The 20,192-nt window shown below is 44.3% G+C and overlaps 1 protein-coding gene across 9 annotated transcripts in view; it reads right to left on the reverse strand.

Moving 5' to 3' along the window:
* TIAM1 (TIAM Rac1 associated GEF 1) overlaps positions 1–20,192 on the reverse strand; it is a 497,838-nt gene that overhangs the window by 282,746 nt on the left and 194,900 nt on the right. Inside the window, exon 1 of one of the 9 annotated variants that reach the window (XM_068270620.1) lies at positions 6,056–6,118. The exons of the other annotated variants lie outside the window; for them this stretch is intronic. The gene's annotated coding sequence lies outside the window, so the exon portion shown is untranslated. Of the gene's footprint in view, positions 1–6,055; positions 6,119–20,192 lie in introns of those variants that run through there. 9 annotated transcript variants of the gene reach the window in all.

The following is a 20,192-nucleotide window of genomic DNA, read 5'->3' on the forward strand; positions in this document are numbered from 1 at the left end:
TGTCACGCCCTATCCTGTTACCGCCTCTCAGATCTCCCTGCTGAGGGAGCGCAATCTATTCTTCCATACCGCTCTGATAAACAGGTAGACAAGGAGAGCTGACCAGTCTACTTAAGGAGAGTTGTACCAATGCAACAAGTCAATTGACTATATACTTTTATATACTGGCTAACACATACAGTACAGCACCAGTATCTGTTCATACATAGCACCAGTACGTGATTTTTTTATTTTTATTTTAATTTGGTGTGCGTTGGAAATGGGGTAGTCTTATACGGCGAGTATATCCCAAGCTCTATATTTTAAAGGAAAACTTAAGTCAGAAAAAAAAAATGACATTTACTCACCCGGGGCATCCCTCAGCCCCCCGAAGCTGGATGGTGCCCTCGCAGCCCCGCTCCGATCGTCCTGTCCCCGCCGGCGGCTACTTCCGGGTTCGGCTGGGAACGCGGCTGATTTTCTGCGTTCCCAGCTGCTATATCACCCCTCTATGCTGCTATAGCGTGTATATATATATATATATATATATATATATACGGCCTGTCGACGGCTGTCGCTGAACCCGGAAGTAGCCGCCGGCGGGGACAGGACGATCGGAGCGGGGCTGCGAGGGCTTCGGGGGGCTGAGGGATGCCCCGGGTGAGTAAATGTCATTTTTTTTTCTGACTTAAGTTTTCCTTTAACTGGAAAAGTTGGAGGGTCGTCTTATACGCCAGAATATACGGTACTTATCTAAAGAGAGGGAAGCCTTTAGGAAACGATTGAGGCTTCCCTCCGTGCTCCGGTGCCCCCCCTCCACATGAGGGGGCGCCTCCTCTCCGGTTACGAGCGCGTCCGTGCAATAGCCACATTAGCATGGCGCACAGTAGCATGGAGTCACTCACACACAAGAGCCTTACTGCACATGCATGATCACGCTGATGGGAGAGGCGGTGTGCCAACCATCCTGGGACATGTGCTCAGTAACGGGGGACATCGGAGCTGACAACCATGTGGCCATCCGCATGTAAGAAAATAGTCTGTGATGTGATTTTCACTTTTACACACACACACACACACACACACACACACACACACAACTTTTTCTTAGTAAAAATCACGTCGTCGTCGTCGTCGTCCCCTAAAAATTGTGAATTTGTGTGTAAAAACTGCATTAATGCGTATGCAAATTCACATGCGATTTGCATGTCTCTAGTGGAAACGTAGCCTAAAAGAAAATAAATATGGCAGCCTCCATATCCCTCTCACTTCATATTCCACAAAGGCCTGCCAACATCTGCGGCTCAAGGTTAAAGATGAGCTAAATGAAATAAGCCCACCATCAGATATGCGGGTTGCCGGTCCCTTTACCACCTTGCACAAATGGTTAATAGCAGGTATAGGTAAAGGTATGAATCGCTCATCAAAAGCACTTAGAAAAGTGCTTTTAAAATCGATTAGCAAAATCGTTCAGCACCAGCGATTTGTAATGTGAACAAAGCCTTAGAGCCTGTTTCCACTACACGCAGATTGGATGCAGAAAAACTGACTCCAATGAATGTCTATGGGCCTGTTTCCACTAAATGCAATTTTTCTGATGCAGATTTTCCCATAGGCATTCACTGGAGTCAGTTTTTCTGCATCCAATCTGCGTCCAATCTGCGTGTAGTGGAAACAGGCTCTAAGGCCTTGTTCACATTACAAATTGCTAGTGCTGAGCGATTTGTTCAGCGATTTTAAAAGCACTTTTCTAAGTGCTTTTGATGAGCGATTCATTTTTACGCTTCTTGACATCAGTCAGGAAGTGAATTCTTCTACCCGGAAATGAATAAATACAATGTATTTATTCATGAAAGCGCTTGGGAAATGGAAATTCAAAGTGCTTTTTCAAGCACTTTGCGATTTCCCTGTACTTTTGAACACAAACGCTCAGAAAATGGTACAGGAGCCGCATTTGTGTTTCAACAGAAAGCGGAGCGCTCATATAAGAACACTCTCATAGGATATCATTGCACAAGCGCCTTTATCGATGTACAAAATTGCCAGCGCGTAAAAAAAAAAAACACGCAAACGAACGTAGTGTGAACAAGGCCTAAGAGAAATCTTTTGCATCTGCTCTCTCTGGCACCTCTCATTGCAGGACAAAGCCAGTGGTGTAGCAATAGGGGATGCAGAGGCTGTGACTGCACCAGGAGCCCCCTGGACCAGAGGGATCCACTAGGGTCCATCCTCCATCCATCTTATTAGCTGGTGCTATGCTGCTAATGAACACCTCTATATGTACACTGCATAGTGGTAATCCATGAACAGTTTCCTTACTCTAAATACACCTCTCTGACACTGCAGCTATCCTTGGTAGATGTTGGGGCTCCATATCAATAGAGTGCTTGGGACCCCATGTAAAACTCACACTGGGGCCCCAAGCTCCTGAGTTATGCCACTGGACAAAGCTATGTCACCCTCTGCCATAGCAACAGTAAAGTGGGCACCACATGGACTAAAGCCCCATCTACACGATACGATTCTTTATAAGATTCAATTACGATTCTATCTACGATCCGATTAAATCCAACAAGTCCGATCGGGATTCGATTCAATTCAATTCGCCATTGTTTTCCAATGGCAAATCGAATTGCATCGAATTGAATCCCGATCGGACATGTTGGATTTAATCAGATCGTAAATAGAATCGTAATCGAATCGTATAAAGAATCGTATCGTGTAGTTTGGGCTTTAAGCCAAAGAGTATCTGTGTCCCCGAGTGCACAGAACTGTCAATCTAGTGATCAGGTACAGCTTTAGTATTGACTAAACCAGGCATGGGCAAACTTGGCCCTCCAGCTGTTAAGGAACTACAAGTCCCACAATGCATTTGCCTTTATGAGTCATGACGGTGGCAGTCAGACTTCTGCAATGCATTGTGGGACTTGTAGTTCCTTAACAGCTGGAGGGCCAAGTTTGCCCATGCCTGGGCTAGACGATGACGTCCTGTGTTTGGACAGAGTTGTGAAGGACAAGCGGCCAGATACATACAGACAAACAAACTGCGAGCCCATTTGGGCAGGATGAGCCGCCCCTCCTGCATTGTGTCTGAGATTAATTTATCTCAGTTCTAATCTACACCCCTGATTTACTGTAAAGGGCTGTAAAATAGCCAAGTGGCCGGCACCCTGGCCTAGAATACTAGAGTCCCAGGTTACCATCTACATGGTGTGTATTACTATAGTAATAAGACTGCACGTGGTGACCCAGAACCACCTGGAAGGTATGAGGGCTGAGAGACCAAAACGCCCTCAATCACAAAGAAAAGTTTTAAGAAGGCAAAATGACATTTAGCTTTCCTTCAGTTACTCCCCTCGACATCCCAAACCAGGTTAATAGTGAATACTAGCCTCACGACGAAGGAAGATGGATCACAGCAGCGTCCCACAAAGACAAGCGCTCCCCGATCCATTCTCCTGCCAGCGGGTATGCGCGATGGGCACGAACGAGTCTTCAAAATGATCGGGGTACTTTGCCCGGGAGTTGTCAGGGATCTTAAAGATCCAACGTGACGGTAGTTGTCACCATGTGACGCTAAGAAACATTTGCTTGATCACGCGCCTGTACCGACGTTGCTAGTTCGCAGAAGCGACTGCTTGTCGCTCAAAAAATTGGGTGGTCGTTGTGAAAATTGTTGGAAAAATTGTGAGGTGGGTAAAGGTCTTCGGCCCAGTTCACATTAGCATTTGCCAACGGAACCGGCCGTACGGTTCCGTGGTCCGTTCCGCTGAGTGGATGAAAAAATGCTGCAGGACCCAATTTTCCGGACCGTTTCACTCAGCGGAACGGAAACGTAAGGTTTTGCAGCATATAGTAACCAATGAAAACGGATGTTTTACAGCATACTGGCTGTAAAACGGACCATTTTCACCGGATCCAGCTGGCCTAAAAAAACTGAAGTGTGACCCGGGCCTTAAATTTGGTCCTAAATTGCAGTGCAGTGCATTTGTTCAGTTCATCTGAGGTACAGTTAGATTGTCGCACTCAACTCTCCTCCAGCACGTGCAGGATCACATCTGACACATGCGCACAACAACCAGCTCTCCCGTCTCTGACTGTCCTCCCTGCTGCTGGCACATCAGATCACTCAATATGTGGCATTCCTAAACCTCCACGCTTCATACTGATCACAAGGATGCTCCCAGTCTGCTGCTTCAACACATTGAACCATCATTCCAACCCAACTACATCGAGGGATAAACTCATTGCTACAGCATACACTCAATATCTGACATTCCCGAACCTCCACGCTTCATACTGATCACAAGGATGCTTCAGTCTGTTGCTTCAACACATCGAACAGTCATTCCAAACCAACTACATCGAGGGATAAACTCATTGCTACAGGAAAAACTCAACATCTGGCATTCCGGAACCTCCATGCTTCATACTGATCACAAGGATGCTCCAGTCTGCTGATTCAATACATCAAACTTTCATTCCACACTGACTACTTTGGGTAAAAACACCCCCTCTGTTACCACAAGAATCAGATCACTGATCATGCTGCAGGACGACTTATAGACAACATAAAGGATCAGCAGCAGCAGGACGAGTTATAGACGACATAAAGCAGCTTCAATACCATCAGAAACACCAGATTTTACTTTATCAGAGTAGTATGCAGCCCTGTGCACAGGATGTTGATTGCAAGCGTGAGACCAAACCAAACACACTCAAAAATACCCCAAATCACTTGCAACTTAGATAAAGAGCAATAAACCATCATCATATACATAATACACAGAACTGGATCTTGAAATACATCATGTATATGTTAAATTTAACAAAATATACAAAGTATCACAACAAGGAATATGACAAGGAGTAATAAAAGCGTTTACCGGGTCTGAAATGTACAATATTTCAACTTTAACTCTGAACACTGCGGAGCAATGGAACTCCATCTAATGTTTACCAAACTGAAGCTGAAGTATTTCACATCGGATTTTATTTAGAAAACAAATGATGCAAAATAAAAGTTTGACTAAGTCTCTCTGTGAATGCAATCTGGGACATAAACCTATAAGCGATCCACTTTCAAATGTTAACTGTAATGCTTAGTATATACACCATGCAATTTCCCATCCGATTGACAGTAGAATCAATTATATCTGACAGGTCCAATCTGATTTCCGATCACTTCTATAGAAAAAACGAGCGAAAATCAGATCAGACCTGTCGGAAATAATCAATTCGACCTTCAACTGAAGGAAAATTGCATCGTATGTACTAGATGCTAACTGTAAGGCTTAGTACACACAATGCAATTTCCCATCTGGTTGATGAGAATCAAACTATTATTTGTGGCATCTCCAATCAGTTCCTGATCGATAATGCGGAGTTATCATGGGAAAAATCGATCCCATTATGGATCGGGAGCAGCTTGGACATGTACACACAGTACAACTTCCTGTCAAGATTATCAGTCGATCAGAAATTGAATCATGTGTACCCAGCGATATAGGCAGATGGTAAGAAGTCAATATAATAAGCTGATCAGCGATTGAAGACACACACTATGCAATTTCCCGTCAGACAGATGGGTGGAATACAGAATTTGACAGGTCTGATTTGCGTTTTTTCTGATTGATTTCCCAATCACTTCTATGCAAAATCGATCAGAAAAACGATCGAGAATCAGATCGTACATGTTGAAAATGATCCAGTCGGTCCATCGATTGGACGGGAAATTGCATAGTGTGTACAAAGCAGAAAGGAATCCCCAAATCCACAGTGTAAATCACAGATAGGTGCTTCAACACACCAAAGTTTCATTCCAACGCAGCTACATCGGGGAAACATACTCCGCTGCCAGAGAGCTCCTTCCAATATAAGCACTATTACAAACTCAGTGCACAAAGCTAAGACAAAACACATAGTAGTGCAAGGGCAGAGCACAGCTACCATGCAGCAGCGAGTCACAACGCTACAGAAAACTCTCCGAAGGTAAAGACACCACCGGAGCGCAGCAGATGCAGCAGCATCAGTGTGTGTGGAAACAGTAGGAAGTAAGGCAGTAATAGAGACTCACCCATTGTTCAGCATTGAGCACGCTTCCCCATGCTGCACAGAATGAAGGCTGAGCAGTGACTGAGCTGCCTGGCAGTGCTGGGAGGAGAGCATGAAGTTTCATGTGAAGATGAGACAGGCCATTTGGGCGTGTCATGTGAGCCTTCAGCTTTTTTTTCTCTTCCCTGCCTCCTTCTTTCTTTTCATCTGTTTAACTTGCTTGCCTTTTGGTATTTAGTCACACTAGAGGGCTCTTGCTTGTGGGAAATAGTGGCTATTCCTAGCAGCATGTGATTGGAGCTCCCTGCTGCTTTATCTGCCTGGAGGGGGAGGGGGGGGGGGGGAGCACATTAGCATGCTAAAAACTCCAGGTCAGGTATCAGAGAATGGTAATGCCTGCAACATATAGGGGTCCATTCTCACTGGGGAGCACTAAATGCTAGCAAAATCTCTAGCGTTTTGTGGCGGGAATTTTTTCACATTTTTTTTTACAGGACAATTTTGGGAATTCTTGAGCGGATCCGATCAGCGTTGAACATTTTACTCTAAAATCATGAAAAAGCGATGCATGCACCACGTTTTCGTTTACCACGAATCGCCGGCAATCACTGCAGTGACATCAAAGCTATATACTTTTAATTACACTAGCGATTTTCAAAGCGCTAGCTTTCGCCGGCGATTATGGAATCGGCGGTAAATGCCCGCAAATTGCCCCAGTGCAAATGGGCCCTAAGGCTCGTACACACATCCAACAAAGGTCCCCGACCAAGCGATTGCATGACACCCGACTGAACACATATTGCATACTCTGCGCGCAAGCGGAACAACGGACTTCACAACATGGCCGCATTCAAAACAAGTACACATGCGGCCAACTGCGCCATATCAGTCCAACAGTCCTGTGAGTTGATCCGCCAGCTGGTTCGGGCAAACCGCCTGCTATTAGTTGCACCTATAGTCGTTTGTCACACATACAGACGGCCAACTATCGTCCAACAGACCAAGTTTGGACGATACTCTGGCAGGAAAGTTGCATGTGTGTATGGGCTAAGATAAAGTTTGAGCAGATTTGACCATCAGCTAGATCTTTCTCTGATCTAAATCTGATTCAATTGTACACACTAGGCGTAGATTTGTTAATAGATTTCAGCATTTCTTCTATCCGCTGCAATCAACCGATTCTGAACCAAAATCGATTCCATCATTGATCGGGCAGGCACATTGGGACATCGTTTTCTAGCAGATTCGATCAGAGCGATTCAATCTGCCGTGAAAACAACCTGGCAAATGACGGCATGGTGACGTTGCACGGATCAGATCATTGGTGGAAGCGCAAAAATCTGAATCCCTCTGAATACGGACGTTTCTATCGTGGTGCATGTCTTTGTTTTAAATGGGATGGAGTTAGATTATAGTGCGTCTCCAGTAGCTTGAATGAGCCTATAATGAGGGGAGAGTGACCAGGGTGAAATGAAAAGGCCTGTAGGGCCTGTGTACACTATGGGGTTGATTCACTAAACAGCGCTAGTGAATAACGCTATAGCGCTACATGATTTACGCGAAGTAAACTCACACAGCGTGCGGTTTAACTACACAAAGTGTGGTAGTGATACACAGCGAGCATTACATATAGCGTGCTACAACTAGATATCGCTCATTACTTTAAACAGAACCCGAGGTGGGGTTCTGACAATGCAATCCACATACAGAGGCTGGGTCTGCCTATACTGCCTAGCCTATGTTGCCATTTCAATCCCCCCTAAGCCCCCCCTGCGCTCTGCTATCCCCCATAAATCACAGCCGTGCTGTCGACAATCAGTGTGTCGCAGCGGGCTGTGTTTATCTCTGTACTGTCAGTCTGCCGCTCCCCCCGCCTCCTGCATAGCTCCAGTCCCGCCCGCATCCCTTCCCTCCCTGCTGATTGGAGGGAAGGGACGCGGGCGGGACCGGAGCTATGCAGGAGGCGGGGGGGGCACGCAGAGTGACAGTACAGATGTACACACAGCCCGCACAGCGCGGCTGTGATTTATGGGGAATTGCAGAGCGCAGGGGGAACTTACGGGGGGAGGGGGATTAAATAGCAACATAGGCTAGGCAGTATAGGCAGACCCAGCCTCTGTACCTGGATTGCATTGTCAGAACCCTACCTCGGGTTCTCTTTAACCGCATAGAAGTTTACGCGCGTAATGTTAACATTTGTCAGTTGTTTGCCTATATGAGCTTTGCTTCAGAATAGTTTGAGACTGGGCAAGTAAGTGATATTTGTTTGTATGTGTCCTTTATATTTTTCAGCTGTTTTTGGCCTCTGTGTATTTTATCATTTTTTTTTTAAGTAGTAATTCAATTGGGGTGCATGTAAAGGCGGCGTTAAAGAGAACCCGAGGTGGGTTTGAAGAATATTATCTGCATACAGAGGCTGGATCTGCCTATACAGCCCAGCCTCTGTTGCTATCCCAAACCCCCCTAAGGTCCCCCTGCACTCTGCAATCCCTCATAAATCACAGCCACGCTGCTGACAAACAGCTTGTCAGAGCTGGCTGTGTTTATCTCTATAGTGTCAGTCTGCTGCTCTCCCCGCCTCCTGCAGAACTCCAGTCCCCGCCTGCATCCCTTCCCTCCCTGCTGATTGGAGGGAAGGGATGGGGGCAGGGACCGGAGCTATGCAGGAGGTGGGGGAGCAGCTGAGACTGACACTACAGATGTAAACACAGCCTCACAGCACGGCTGTGATTTATGAGGGATTGCAGAGTGCAGGGGGACCTTAGTGGGGTTTGGGATAGCAACAGAGGCTGGGCTGTATAGGCAGATCCAGCCTCTGTATGCAGATAACATTCTTTAAACACACCTCGGGTTCTCTTTAAATACTGTTCCCCTCCGAGTTGTCGCAACTCAGAGGGAGATGTAATTCGGGGTCTGGCAGCCTCCAGAGCCCCGTGTTACCGCTACGCGGGGCGCATCATTGCATTGCTGCTATGGGGCGCCCAATTTCGGATCTCGGCTCTCAGAGCCGCGCACCGAAATAAGCTGATCCGATTCAATTATGTCGGTCATATGTACAATGCTAAGCAACCATAACTTATTAATTGTACATCACTGTAGGCAATGTAACATGTGGATACTGTGTTGTGTTGTGTGCTGTGTAATGTGTGCGCTATGAATGCAAACTGTGAATTTTGATGGTAATTGTTATTGCTGACAAATGTTTACTGTAAGACACTGGGAAGCTGCAGCACACTGCTGGGGACGCTGTGAAGCTGGGACACAGTGTGTGCCGGAGCTGACATAATGGTGAAGGGGACAATTGGCCCAGGGCCCCTAAGCTCTGCAGGAGCCCCTGCACTGCTGGACCCAAAGTTGCCCCCTCCCCCCATACTGCAGACTTGGTTCCCCCCATAGGGAACATGTATTTACATGGTGTTGGCCCCTTACAGACGCTTGAATGTGCTCGATCACATAAATTAGTATTTATGACATTTAGAAAGTATGAATAGTCCTGGTCTAATGTTATTTTTTTTTTTTTTGTTTAAAGGGGCACTATGGCAAAAAAATTGTAAAATATGTGCAAACAGACAAATAAGAAGTACGTTTTTTTCCAGAGTAAAATGAGCCATAAATTACTTTTCTCCTATGCTGCTGTCATTTAGTAGAAATCTGAAAGAAGCGTCAGTTTTGGAATAGTCCAACTCTTCATAGGGGATTCTCAGCAAGGCTTTTATGCTTTATAAAGATATTCTCTCAAAAGGATTTAAACAATGATGCTGGCCAGCTTCCCTGCTCCCTACACAGTTTTTAGGCAATTGGAAGGAGCAACTGCCATTCACTAAGTGCTTTTGAAAATAAATAAATCCCTGAGAATCCCCCGATGAAGAGATGGACTAGTCCAAAACCTGTCACTTCTGTCAGATTTCTACTACCTACTTTAAGTGACAGCAACATAGGAAAAAAAGTAATTTATGGCTCATTTTACTCTGGAAGAAACATACTTCTCATTTGTTTGCACATATTTTACTCTTTACAATTTTTCGCCATAGTGCCCCTTTAAATTTTCCTTCAGTGATGGGACCGTTTGAGGTTTGGTTGGATGAGTGCATGTTGGGTAATGAATGCTAACTTTGCTATGTTTTTAAAGCATACACTATTAAACTACACACTATTTACATTAATAACACAATTTGGTATGCGCGTAATTCTTTAACAGCGCAAAGTATTATGCGCATTAAAAACATCAACGCTCTTTATTGTTTCACTACCAACCGCTATCTGCATAATGACCGCGCGCTATACCATACTTGCTGATAGTGCACACAGTGTTACGCTGTACATACGTTATGAAATAGCGCTGTTTAGTGCATCAACCCCTATATGTGCTGCTGTCAGCTTTGACACCCTGCACATGGTGTGCTATCTGCATGGACATAGGCAAAGTCTATAGACTTTCCCATTATTCCAACCTTCCAATCAATTTTCCATAGAAGTGAACCAAAAATCAATCGAAAATCAGATCGGACATGTTAGAAATAATCGATCTAGCAGGAAATCTGCCAGAAAATCTCATTGTGTGTACCAGTATAATACTTTTAGCCATAGGCCCTGAACCAGCATGCAGCAGATACGGCGTTTTTGACATTATTGTCAGATCTGATAAGATTAGCTGCATGCTGGTTTATGGTGTTATTCAGACACTACTGCAGCCAAATAGATCAGCAGGGCAGCCAGGCAACTGGCATTGTTTAAAAGGAAATAAATATAGCAGCCTCCGTATACTAGTCGCTTTAGTTAGGGTATAAGAAGTGATTAACCAGCTGAGCGGTCTGGACGAGCTCAGCTCGTCCAACACCGCCAGCGGCTGCCGCTCAGGCCCTGCTGGGCCGATTTTAATGAAATAAAAAGCAGCACACGCAGCCAGCACTTTGCCAGCCGCGTGTGCTGCCTGATCGCCGCCGCTCTGCGGCGATTCGCCGCGAGCAGCGGCGAAAGAGGGTCCCCCCAGCCGCCTGAGCCCAGCGTAGCCGGAACAAAAAGTTCCGGCCAGCGCTAAGGGCTGGATCGGAGGCGGCTGACGTCACGACGTCGGCTGACGTCGATGACGTCACTCCGCTCGTCGCTATGGCGACGATATAAGCAAAACAAGGAAGGCCGCTCATTGCGGCCTTCCTTGTTTATTCTGGGCGCCGGAGGCGATCGGAAGATCGCCTCCGGAGCGCCCTCTAGTGGGCTTTCATGCAGCCAACTTTCAGTTGGCTGCATGAAATAGTTTTTTTTTTATTTAAAAAAAACCCTCCCGCAGCCACCCTGGCGATTTAATCAGAACGCCAGGGTGGTTAACAAAAGTTAAATGGAACTTGAAGTGAGAAGCATATGGAGGCTGCCATATATATTTACACAGGCAGCTGACAGGTGGGGCACCCATTGCCTGGCCCACCACTCCTGTGTCAAACGCCGCCATTCTGCTGCAATACATAGCAACCACATAGCACTAGTTTCCTGGCAAATCAGCTGCAAGTGAAGGGGGGGGGGGGGGGGGGGGGGAATAGGTTTCTGAGCAGGTATTGTCCCTACTTTTGTTATTTGCACTCCTTCCCACAAGCCTTTTCCAATGCAAATGCTATTTCAGGAATGAAGTCTTTTTCTGGCACAATACAGAAGTGTGTGTGGGCGGCTTCAATTCATACAATGATTTTGATAGTTAAGTTGCACTTGCTCTGCTAAATGGCTGTATTGCATTTGAATGTTGTGATAAAGACGTTCTGTCTACTAGTAGCATTAGCCTTCAGCAACAACTACAAGGATTCTGCAACAAAGCAGGGACAGAAGCCCAGCCTGACTACCTGCAGAGCCAGCCCACAATCCCAGGACCGCATTCTCTAGTTTGTCAAACAATAATAGCAGCAATCACCAGCCAGAGAAGTGAGAGATTTCTCACGCATGTTTTTGCTCCATGCTTGGAACATAATTAAAGGAGTGCTATCGATTGAAACGACTTTTTTTTTTAATACTCTATATTAGTGTACACATTACCACTAGTGCTAGGGGCACTTTATTTATTCACCCAGGTCTCTCTCTCTCTCGCTATCCCTGCTTAAAAATTCATTTCTCACACAGCTCATAGTAGTTTGGGTCACCCTGAGCTGCTTGGTTACTCTGTCACACAGCTCACAAATATATGTCACTGTGTCACTCACAGCATGCAGCAGACATGAGGAGAAATGGGCTGATCTGAGGTGGTAACAGGTAACTAAATGAGCTGTAATATTGCTGGAATATAACTAGCTATAGCAGTAGTCTGTGTTTACTCTCAGACTGGCTGCTGCTTGAGGTGATTCACTCCAGACTGCATCCACTTTACAAGCTGCTGAGAGGGGCAGACCACTGTCTACAATTAGCATTATTAGTATCTTTATCAGTCAAGAGAAGCAAAGATAATAAACACACATTGCTAGAATCTTTAACCCCTTACCACCATATCAATAAGATTCTTTCAGCAAGGTGATAATTAAACTATAAACTGAGGAGTTGATAGCAACTCCCCTTTGCAGAGACATGGTCTAACCCTCTGGGAGCCCTCAGTATTAGATACATTTTGTATCCAACACTGACGCCAAAACTGACGGAGGATTTTACAGCTGAGAGGAACAGCTGTGTGAGGAATCAAATTACTCCTAGTACTTGTCCTAATGTGTGCTACAACATACAGCATTTCAAAATAAATGCATACATCGATAGTATTCCTTTAATTGCAGAACCTCTCAAACCTTTTACCTTGTGCTTGGTGCAACACCGCCCCTGCAGGCAAAGAGAGGGACTGCAGGCTGTATTCCTACAAACAGTATACTGTATAACACTGTCTTCTTCATAAACATATACCAAATGAAGGTACAATCTGTGACACTGAAGTGAAAAAAAAAATGATATAATGAATTGGTTGTGAAGTACTGATAATTAATAGAACATTAGTAGCAAAGAAAATTCATTTTTATTTTCCCTTATATAGCTTTTTTTCTACAACACTGCATCATTCTCGAATATTAGCAGTTTACAAATTATGCTCTGTATTTTAAATGATGAAACCGTGCAGAGCTAATGACTTCCCTGCATAAAAACTTGAAACAAACAAGAAACAGGGAGGCAGGTTGAGATAAGTGCTTCAGAAAACAGCACTGTAGCCAACCCAAGTTGGGTCTGAGAGCTCAGAGAAGCTCTTTTGCATAGATAAAAACTGAAAACAATCTGATACTCACATCTGTGCTACTAATTTCTTAGCTGTACTATATATACAGTACAATTCATTACCTCATAAGTTTATCTTAACTTCAGATTCCCTTTATCAAGTATCATTTTATATAAACATTAACGTTATGTACTTCATATGACAAGGTAAGCTAGCTCCAGTTTATATTATACATGCTGTATGTATTCGTATATACTCACCATTCTTTTGCATATCCCTTCTATGTCAGTGCGGTGTATGCTGCGCGGTGCCAGCTACTGTATGTACTACTACTATTACTACACAAACAAATGGAGAAGAAAGACTTTTGCTGGTGCTCACGGTGCTATCCCAATAAACGCTAGAATTCAATTGTAAAAATATAATACAAATTTTATTCAAATATCTATTCCATAGAACAAGTTAAAAATAACATGAGATGGCCATCTCCTCATGCAGACCCACGTCACACCACCACTCACACATCCAACTGGCCAGGTAGATATTGCAAGTGAGCTCACTCAATAGTATGGAACCTATGAAAAACGGGGCTGTCAGCAATGGCAGTGATCAAGTTAGTGTTCAAGGCAGTATAGAGAAAGCAAAGCAGCAAGTCGGTCGTCAGTAGCACAAGCACAGCATGATAAAGTAGCCAGATCCATGAAACCAGCACAAAAATGCGTGTGTAACCACAGTTTCTCACCACTCAGTCGTCTTCACTTAGACCAGAAGCTTGAGAGTCCTGGATGTTACCATGTACATCCACTGTAACACGGTATGCACAGTGCCTGATGTATGCTGTATCTGGCAGTGTATCCGGAAATGCTGACAGTGAAGTCTCCTGAATTGAGACTCTCGCATGTAGGCGGAATAAGATGGTGTTCAGCCTTGTAGGGATCCCAGGTAATGCTGCCAAGCCCCTGTGCAAGGTCCCATGCAAGATGATCAGGAATGAGTGCAGCGGGGGGGGGGGGGGGGGGGGCCTGGGCTGTCGCAGGAGGAGGCATCTCATGCGTACTAGTTTGTACTTTTAATGTGACAAACAAACAACAGTGGCTTATCAGGCTGTGGCCTAAAGAGGCATATAATATAATAGGCAGATAATTCCATGCAGAACATTTGTCAGATGGTTTTACATTATTAGTAAAGTAATCATTGTAAAGGGTGGCTATGGGAAATGCAAGGAGAGGTCATTGCTCACTCCCATCATATGATCTTACTCCCATCACATGACCTTATTCCCATCACATGACCTTATTCCCATCACATGACCTTATTATCATCACATGATCTTACTGGAAAACAAAAACAAACCATTTTCATTGCTCATCCATAGACATGTCTATGTCTATCTTCAAGTATTAATAAATCAGTACTGACATCTTTCCCAAGCTAACCATATACGGACAGCACTCTCGCCTTACAATGCTGGGGTCCCTCAGCTCACATTTGGGCAGGGCACTATCTGGATGGAGTTTGTATGTTCTCCTCATGATGTGTTGGTTTCCTCCAGGCATTCTCGTTTCCACACAAAAATATATAGATAAGTCACTAGACTCTCCATCCTCACACTTTGCTCCATACTGGCCTTTATCAAAGGGTCATTAGATTAAGACTATGGCAGGTATTACATTTTGAGCTCCTCTGAGGATAGCCAGCGACACGACTATGTCCTCTGTAAAGTGTTGCAGAATATGTCAGTACTGAATAAATACACAATATTAATATGGTAGGACATTAGACTATGACTGACTATGGTAGGGATTAGATTGTGAGCTGATCTGAGGACTGTCAGTGACATGACTATGTACTCTATAATGTGCTCCGGAAGATGTCAGCGCAATATAAATAGTAAATTATAATAATCACTGGCACATTTATTGCATCACTTTTACAGAGAATAGTTTACAGTATTTTACTTGCTAGTTTGACTGAATCTGCCAGTGATCCGTAAATTTTGTATCAAGGAGTGGGAGACAAAGCTGACAGCTCAAATTACAGTGGCTCATTACTAGCAGATAAGGGGGAAGTAAAACATACTGTTCTCTCTAAATACACACAGGGTGGGTTTCGCTGCGTTTTCCCCCTCTCCCAGTTTAGGTCCTTTTTAAAAGAGTCTTTGCACCCGGCGTTTTGTGTTCCGCTGCAGAAAAATGCAGCACGTCGGGACTCTGCATTCTATTTGCCGCGTTTTGTTTAATAAGTGAAAACAGATCCAATTTTTAACAGGCTTCGCTTCCTGCAATGAGCAGAGGTGCACAAAAGTACCAAACCTGTGTCAGCACAAAATAGATGTGCCCTGTGGTAAATAATGCCAAAATAAATTCTTAAAAGGATACCTGAGGTCAGGTGACATGTGACATGGTGAGATAGACATGTGTATGTACAGTGCCCAGCACACTAATAACTGTGCTCTGTTCCTTTTTCTATTTCTCTGCCTGAAAAGAGTTAAATATCAGGTATGTAAGTGGCTGACTCAGTCCTGACTCAGACAGGAAGTGACTACAGTGTGACCTCACTGATAAGAAATTCCAACTATAAAACACTTTCCTAGCAGAAAATGGCTTCTGAGCGCAAGAAAAATAAAAAGGGGAATTTTTTATCAGTGAGGGTCACACTGCAGTCACTTCCTGTCTGAGTCAGGACTGAGTCAGCCACTTACATACCTGATATTTAACTCCTTCAGGCAAAGAAAGAAAAAAAGGAACACAGCATAGTTATTTGTGTGCTAGGCACTGTACATACACATGTCTATCTCATCATGTCACATGTCACTTCAGGTATCCATTAACCCAAATACTAAAACAAAAACGTGACATAAGGATGTGAATTAGTAGACCTTCCAAAATAGAAATTTTACATCAAACAAGACTGAAAACCAGCATCATTTCTCTCATGTCGGAGAGTAATGTCAGACTGCCTACCACTGGGAGAAAGTATGGTGTGATGAGCTGGGCAGAATACGCCAGGGATGCAGAGCCGGATCACCCACAAGGCAAACCTAGGCAGTAGCCTAGGGCCTGGAGAGAGTCTAGGGGCCTGGGGGATGCTACCCCACCAAATCTAATTGAAAAAGCCAGCTAATCACCAGCAGTGGGCAAAAACTGCTCTCTTGTCTAGGGCCCCATTTCAGTGGACCTAAACTCAGAACTTCCTCTCGGCTTTAAAAGATACACAACAGCCTAACCACTTTTAAAGAAAAAAAAAATATTTGTTACAGCTGATACAAATCCTGCAATAAATCTGCAGTGTATCTACTTACTGCTTTCACGGAAGCAAACATACTGTTAACATCCTGTGTTTACAAAATTAGCTGCTCTGCCCTGGGAGAGTAGATTTCTGAGCTGACACAGCTGAGAGAATAAATTACAGTGGTGATTAGTCACAGATGAGGGGGAATTAGACAGGCTAAGCTCTCTAAATACATACAGGGTGGACTTCTCAGTTTTCCTTCTGTCCTGGGCAAGAGTTCAGGTCCACTTTTAAGTGTACCCGAGGCGACATGTGACATGAGATAAACATGTGTATGTACAGTACAAAACCTATTAATAACCAGGCTGTTTTACTTGCTGTATTTTGCTGCCTGAAAGAGTTAATTTCTAGGCTTGGAAGTGACAGCTTCTGTCTTGTCGGTAGCTTGTCAGGAATATAGTAAACATCACTGATAAGCTAATTACAGCCATAAACGTTTTCCTGGCAGAATACAACTTCTGAGATAAAATACATGAACTATTGACCCTTCTCTAAAGGTGGCCAGAAGATTATGGGCAGATTCGACCAAGAGACAAATTTATCTCTAATCGAATCTGATTAGAGATACATTTGTCTCTTGGTTGATTCTGCTCATACATTACAGGCCGATTCCCGTCCAATTTCAGCATGAAATCATCATGGAATCAGCTGAGCCCGCCGCGTCCACCTGGCCGCTGCCTCCAAAATGTATTGTATGTAGTGTGTGCATTTATACAATACCTGTCCTGTAGAAGCTTCCGCACGGTGTCCGTCCATCTCGCCAGATAACAGCCAGCCGCATACATGCTAGTGGCGCATAGCGTCTGACATCAGCTGCTATGCGCTGCCGGGCGTGTATGCGGAACCCGGCGAGATGGACGGAAGCCGTGTGGAGGCTGGCACCAGACAGGTAATGTATAAATACACACACACACTACATACATTTATACTTTACGGCGGCATCGGCGGAGGTTTCGTTGCTCGTTCGCAAATCGGCGCCGTACCGCCACGCACCAGACCGACTTCAGCCCGACATCTTGCAGCATGCGCGATCGACCGTGCGGCCAATTTCTGTCCTGAAATTGGTCGCTTTGTCGGTTGGGCAGCACCGATTTTCATCCTATTCGATTATAATAATCGAATTTGATGGTCGATTGGTTGGTTGGTCGGCTGATGTATGGCCACCTTAATTCTAGGACACGTAATAGGCTGCCACTGATTAGAGACAATAAAACACTCAACCTACTTTATAAATGTTTAAATTAAAAAAACATTTTTTAGGAGTAGGAGGATAAATATTTATAGCATCAGTTTGTTTTTACCTCAGGTTCTCTTTAATCCATTTCTGCTAGGATGGATAAAGCGCTGTGTGGGAACAGCCAGAGCAGAGGATACACACAGAAGCAGCATCATGAGGCAGCTCATCAGGCTGGCTGTGCAGGGTGTGAATCACTGCAGGGATCAGTGCACAGCCCATACACAGCCGTGCAGCAATTGTCAGGGCAGAAGAGGGACAAGCACAGGCTTGTGTGCGCTACTTCACCTCAGCCTAACACAATACATCCTGTGCTAGACACCCCAGCAGGAGAGCCCTGCTCCTTCCTGTCCCATGATATCAAATAACCAGGTTCATGCGCCAACACATCCATTCACTCTGTGCACGGCCACTTTCACTGCCTTCCATTGTTATACTGCCCTGAAAGAAAATCCCTCACAAAGCAAGCTGCCTGTGAGAAGCCCCAGGCGGAAGCAGATACTCTCTCTCTCTGCCCTTCATGCTAGCTCCGGGGCAGGGTTTCCATACCGCAGAGATGCCCAGGAATTTGTAACTGTTGCCCTAGAGCTGGGCAGGTTGTGCATTATGATTTGTGACGGATTCTAGTGAAACGATACACTGCAGAGTTGAGAGAAAGCGTAGTGTAAACCACGGGTGGCAAACTCCGGGCCTGGTGGTCAAATTTGGCCCGAAGAGAAAGGATATTTGGACCGCGAGGGTAATTTTGAATTTATATAGCAGCTAGTCCCATCCATTCATGAAAACTCACACTAGCTCTACCCCCAGGTACTACACCCCCCCCCCCCTTCCCCACAGACACACACACACACATATCGCGTTATTACACACAACATGAGGAGAGTCTCAGGGGAAGAAGAGTCCGAGACTCAGGGGACGGTGTTCGGGGTTCAAACCTGACAACCACAGGCAGCGGGAAGACTCCTTGTAAACAATTACACACTGTGCTGCGATTCTTTTAGGTTAAACAGCTCACGGTAAACACACACTAGACTATCACAAATCTATTATATCGCTGGGGCGCTCTTGTACGGGTCACTGTGTCCTCCTATTCAAATGTACAAAAACACAACAGCGCTGCCAGCTTAAAGTCCAAATAAAAGCATATCAGTCAGCTCTACACGTTAAGCTTTCATAAGCATGTCAGCCAGCGCTCCACTATGAGCGTTCAATGTTCCAATTGCTCTGTACTCCAGAAGTGGTCATCCACTGCAATACAACTCCATATAGGCTTCAGATAAATTTTGCAAGTGCCACTCACCAGATCCCTTGACTCTTGGAATCAGAGTCAAATGTACTTTGGAAGGTTTAAAAGACACCCGAAGCGAAAATAAAATAATGAAATAACCGATTGTATTTATCCTCCTTCTAAAAATGAATTTTTAAGATATTCCAGTTTTATTTTGTTTAACCAGTTCACCCCCAAGGGTTTTTATCCTAACGGACCAGAGCAATTTTCAGTTGTCAGTTCTCCTCCTTTTTATTCTCTAATAACTTTATTACTACTTATCACAAGAAAATGATCTATACCTCGTTTTTTTCGCCACCAATTAGGCTTTCTGTGGATAGTACATTTTGCTAAGAATTTTTTTATTCTAAATGCGTTTTAATGAGAAAAACAGAAAAAAAAGGAAAAAAATAATTATTTCTCAGTTTTCAACCATTATAGTTTTAAAATTAAACATTCTCCTGTGGATAAAACAAACACGTTTTATTTGCCAAGTTGTCCCGATTATTAAACAGTTTAAATTATGTCCCTACCACAATGTATGGCGACAGTATATTATTTTGAAATATAAGTGTTATTTTTCTGTTGTGTTTTTTTTATTCTGGCCATAATTACAAGCCCCTATGTAATAAATTAAAATTAATTTCCCCCCATAAAATATAAATTAACAAAGCTGAGTCCCTAAGGCAACTATTTATTTATTTTTTTTTAGCTGATTTTTTTTTTTTTTTACAAGTGTTTTTTTTTTTTTGGAGGGGGGGGGGGGGGGGTTGGAAGTGTAATTTTATTAAGATCTGTATGTACTTGAAAATGAATGTATTTTGTAGGTGTAATATACTTTTTGGCCACAAGATGGCGCTAGTGAACACATAGGAAATGTTCACTTTTTTTTTCTTCACTTTATTTAATTGTTACATTTCCTGTTATTGTGAATGGACGTAGCCGCTGTTCGCGGTCACGTCCATTCACTCCAGGCACTGCGATTGGGTAAAGGACCGTTCGGTCCTCTTCCCCAATCACCCAGCACGGAAGCCCGACGGAAACAGCGGCGGTAGCAGCGGACACACGGCGGTAGCATCGGCGGAAATGCGGGACGTATTAAAACGTCATGTTGCTGTTAATAGCGGTAAGCATGACGTTTTAATACGTTAGGATGTCAGTAAATGGTTAAATCTACTTTTTAAGTTTTAACTGTTTTA

Source organism: Hyperolius riggenbachi, chromosome 2, assembly GCF_040937935.1.
Source record: "Hyperolius riggenbachi isolate aHypRig1 chromosome 2, aHypRig1.pri, whole genome shotgun sequence".
NCBI lineage: Eukaryota > Metazoa > Chordata > Amphibia > Anura > Hyperoliidae > Hyperolius > Hyperolius riggenbachi.